Genomic DNA, 5426 nt, shown 5'->3' with positions numbered 1-5426 from the left:
TTCCGTTAATTAGAGATTCCCAAAGTGTTATTTTCAGGTATCAGATTGGTGTCGTATACAATTCTAATTTCAGTGGAAAACCCAATCTATATTTGGAAAACCACCTAGTTGTCCACAGTAGAGTCCATACTCTACTGAGTCACATGTTCAGACTCTTGAATATCTCAGTGTCCAATTCGTTAAACGTATTCCAGTGTTATAAGTATATATGTTAATACGTCTATACGTTTATAATATCCGTTATTTGTGCAACTATTAATAGGAACCCGCTATTTTTACAAGAGCAGGTAGGAAGGTTGTTTTCGTGTGAGACAAGTATAAATAGAGTGTACAAGTAGCAATAAGCTTAAGCTATAGTTAAGAGTTGTTAGAAGAAAAGAAGAAGGCTCTTTGGGATCTACAGTAGTAGAAATGGGAGGTGTACATGGTTAGTACCGACTCGTTTAGTACTACGACACAAAGAATCAGTAGCATACTATATTATTTTACAAGGTTACAATAATATTAGAGTTTGAGTTATACGGACTGGTACTTAATCTTCACATAGAGCAGACAAGGTTACGCAGTGCACCCGTCAGTTGACAAAGCAGTGTACACAAACAGTCGATGCTAAAGATCATAGGTACTAAGCAATGACCAAAACACAAGTACAACAAGTATTAAGGATGGGATAGGTAAAAGACGCAGCGGTAAATATATATCAGGCAACACGTCAAAAGGAATGCATAACGTGTACCAAGGACGTGGGCAGACCGATGATTTAAGAAATAGGAAATTGAATGGCAAGACATGTACATCTAATGGCACCCATATGCAACGAAGTATGAGTTAGGGTTCTGAAAGGATTATTTATTGGGTTTACAACTTATAGACAAATAAACAAGAGTGTTTATTTAGAATGATTTACTTAAGATTTGGCTACAATAGGCAGCGACAAAGTTGAGAAGATATAATTATCCAAGTGAAGTCAACTACGACCAAAATTGTACAAGGGGTGAATTAGATAAGATTGGTTGACGGAGGAGGATATAAGGAAGAACACAGAGACATAAGGGTCATAAGGGTGGGGGGGCGTACATAACACGAGCGGTGTAAGTAGTACATGGTTAAATTGTGAAAATGATATGCGAACACACACAAATCACTAGAACTTCCAGATAAATCAGGTAAATGGAGAGGCTCAGGAGCACGCACAGAGGGCGTTGCTTGCTGCAGCGTAGTTTAGGAGCGCAACAACTAACAATATGTCATAGGTCGAGGATCATAAACAACCCAACAACCGCAATGGCACATGACAAGGCCATCACGAGTGGAGGACACGAAGTCAGGGGAGTGAGAAGAGCAGTCAGAAGCAATAGATAAAGTACGCGACGATGTACCGAGGCTAGGCTGACCCCATGTCGGAGCAGGAGCAACCGACGAGAAGGTTGAAGGGATGTTCCGACAAGCGGGGTATACCTCAACGAGGTATTTATTCAAAGGAGAGTAAGACATCAGTTAGTGTTAGATGAGTCTCGACTCTCTATACAACTAGGGTCTGTGAGTGAAATAATGTAATCACGAGTGAGCCCAGTGGTTCCTCGAGGTTCACCATCGAGACGTTATGTGTTTGAGGGATGGACTCTTGTTAGGAAATGGGTATTTATATTCAGTTCCCTCCGAGTCCGTTCGCATACATTTCAAGTTCTCCGTTGAAAGATTCTTCCCCGACCATGTCCAATCCCCGCCAAAGTCGTAGACAACAACACCTGAACCCTGAGCGTCGCAAAGAAAATGATATTGACCGACGTGAGACTAAACGTCGTCAATCTAATCCGGACCGCTCTGATCCACACCCAGGACAGGCTCTGAGGGGGCAACAACAGGCACGTCTAGAGGTTCTACACCCTGTTTCCGCTGACGACAAGCAGTCACCACCGGCACACGAAGATGAACCTGTCCATTCAGGAGACCACGTTGTCTTCAAGGGTGAGACCAAGGGAGTTCCCGACCTGCGTGCGGACCGGAGTCAGACCATTACTGGTGAACATGTAGCTAGTAATGGTCTGTCCACCCGTTCGTCTTCGGGTACTTCAGGGGCCTTATACTCCAGTAATGACCAACCACGCCTTCCACCTAACAAACGTAGACTCTACCGTCGTCGCACCAACAATAAAGACACGGTACAGGACCAATCGCCCGCTCAGAAACATACTGAGCTAATGGCGCAACAGCAGTCACTCTTAGAAAAGTATGAACAGAGGTTGCAGCGCACAACTACCGGGCGGCCTACAATTGGGTTGGCTGCCACCGAGAAAGCTACTGGCACACACGAACGGGTGCTTTTAGGGTCGATCGACCGAGGGGGAGAAGACTCTATCTTCTATTGAGGACACACCATCTTTCCAGGAGTTCGCACGTAAACAGGTATTAGCCAAGCAGAACTCCCACGAGAGTGAGGCGTTGAAGAACATGCAGGATCGGCTAAGTGCGAACTTTCGCCAACAACAGCAACAACAGTCGTTCGAGAAGGGAGCAGCCAGGGAGTATGTACAGACACCCAAACGGCAGGAGAAGGACACACCTGTGCCTCCGCCCACACCGGCTAGTATTGAGAAAAGCCGACAAGCACTACATGCACGGATACTACACTTGAGCGACGAACTATGCCAGGCAATCGAGAATAATAGTACGGCCGAGCTGAAGCTCATAGGGGTGCGATCGAAACTCTTTGAGCTACGCTAGAGTCCCGTCCAGTGGAAAAGCGTACATGGCCCGATTGGCCGTCGAATACATACCACCTACACGATATCATGGAACGGGATACGAGAGGGGCTCTCCTTAAGGCGTTTAAGAACGCGCAAATCGCAAGGTTAGATGAGAGTTGGAGCCTTACATGGTTCCATAAAGTATTGTCCTACTTCAAGGCGGAGAAGTCACCATTGGACTGCATCCGCGACAACTCTGAACGTTTGAAGATGTGGACGCCACAGCTACAAATCAAACAGATATGCTCGCATGAGACACAAGCCACTGTCGATCCCGCGTTCCGCAAGTTAGCCAAGGGTCACAGTCGGAATATGCACACCCCTATTATGGAGCAAATGACGCAGCTCATGGAGAACCATAGGAGGGCACGTGAACGGTGCCAGACGGATACAGACTTCCAACAGAATTTAACAAACCACTGCATCATATAGCTGTTAGAGAAAGCTCTCAACGGCCGGACGTATGAACGTACTCTACAATTGCATCTCAAAAGGCAATTGATGAAGACGCACAGCAGCGTACGACGGCGCGACTCCAGAACCGTAATAATCGCGAGGGTCTACCGAACAACGGGGGACGAGACTACACCAATAGCCGCCCTAACCCGCAGACGGTTCGACGACAGTCGCAGAACTGGACTCAACGTCTCCAACCGTCACTACCTACGACTTGTGCTAGATGTCAGGCACAAGCACCACCAGGTTCACGACATATTCCGCGATGTCATCATTTCCGGGCGTCGCAACAAGGGGGTACGGATGGTCGAGCAAGGCCATACGACAACAACCGCACATCGAGAGACGTACAATCGGCACACAGACCGACCACGGCATCAACCTCGGGACTGGGGCAGAACACTACCCAGAGTAGAGATTCGATAACTACGCATCCGACTCCTCAAGTACAGGTGAATGCGATTACACAGGACGACGGCCTGGTACCACTATCGGAAGCTATAGAGGTACACGTCAACACGATACTTACGGAAGACTTCGAGCAGATGACACCGGAGCCAGACCACGCCCACGGGGCATGAAAGTCCGTAGCCGATCGCGCTTGAGATGTGAGGGTGTCTGAGTCAGATATGAGCTTCACATTTGTTAACACTATTAGAACAGTGATGGCGATACAGGACCCATTGCTTTCTTCTGATAACCGAGTTTATATTCAAGTGCAGGTCAACGGACGTACGTTCAAAGCCTTGATAGACACGGGAGCAAACAGAAGTTGTATCTCACAGACATCCGCAGACCTTCTCGGCCGCCCGATAACTCCAGCACTGCCTGGGTCATTCATCTATTTAGCTGACAAGGCGGTTCGAACCCCTCGACTGGGGACGACGGAAGTGGAACCCATTAGGTATGGAACCAAGATTATCGACGGGTCACTGGAATTAATGAATCTGCATGCAGGTATAGATATCATAGTGGGGCAAGATGTGTTGACAGGATTGGGTCTATACATAGGCGTTATCCAATCTTCACTTGCACCAATAGACCCCACGGAGCTAGATGAGCTCCTCGAACCCATCCCACGCCGACAAGCACCGAACACGACGGAACCCGCCGATGTACGCCAACGGTTGGCACAGGATTTGGAGGCAATTGCGAAGATTGCTAACGACGCATGATGTCGGCTGAAAGGGAGTGAAGTTACCATTCCAGTAGCCCGTGAACAGGCGATGCACATGCGCAGATCGACGCGTAACTTTGTATCCGACCGATGGCTACCCTACGTGGATGAACAAAGGAAGAAGTGGTTGACGGATTTGGTGATCACGAAACGGACGACACTGACAACCGTTAACCTCACTTTCCTTGCAGTCCCGACGTTCGATGCGGAAGGAAACGTAAAGAAGGTACGCATGTGTTAGGATATGCGCACCGTTAACACGCTTATCCCTGGTGAGCAGTTTTTGATCCCCAAGGTCAACGAACTTATCTCTCGCCTCAAGAGTAGGAAGTACTACACTACGCTGGACATATTTGCTGCATACCATAGGCTGCCGATCCATCCCGATTCACAATACTTATTTAGTTTTACGCACGAGCGTTATCAGTACTCGTTTACATCGGCACCGTTCGGTACGCACCTTGAGCACGATACTTGACGGCTTACCGGTCCACCACTATATCGACAACATAGTTATCGCTAGCGACGACTATGACGAACACATTAGGACGGTGCAGAAGGTGATTCAACGCTTAACATACCACAGTTTTAAGCTTAACCCCGCCGAGTACCACTTCTGTAGTAAACACATCAAAATACGATACTAAAACCTACTGAATCTCCCTGAGGCTCAGTACGGTGTATTTATTCTTATACTTGATTGTCTACGTGGTCTACAAATAATTCACCTCGTGTGAATTAATTGTAAACTAATTCTAACTCCACACTGATAGTGGTTTAAGGGGACTTTTACTACACTCCCCTCAAGCTCAAGCGTCACCAGTGATTGAAGAGCTTCAAAAATAAATGACCTCTTAAACTATTGAAAATTAAACATATAAAACTAGTAGTGTAAATTAAACAAAATATATATATATAAAACCAGTGAAAATCCTTCTGCTGAGTAAGTTCGTGCCTTGGAAACTGGTCTTTTGAACCATTCTGGCTGTGCTGGTATATTTTCACCCCCCCAAAAAGCTAGGGTCTCCGCTGGTATGTTTTCACCC

The sequence above is a fragment of the Sphaeroforma arctica genome (genome assembly GCF_001186125.1).
Source record: "Sphaeroforma arctica JP610 unplaced genomic scaffold supercont1.290, whole genome shotgun sequence".
NCBI lineage: Eukaryota > Ichthyosporea > Ichthyophonida > Sphaeroforma > Sphaeroforma arctica.
The sequence above is the reverse complement of the archived record's forward strand: the minus strand, read 5'-3'. Positions refer to the sequence as shown.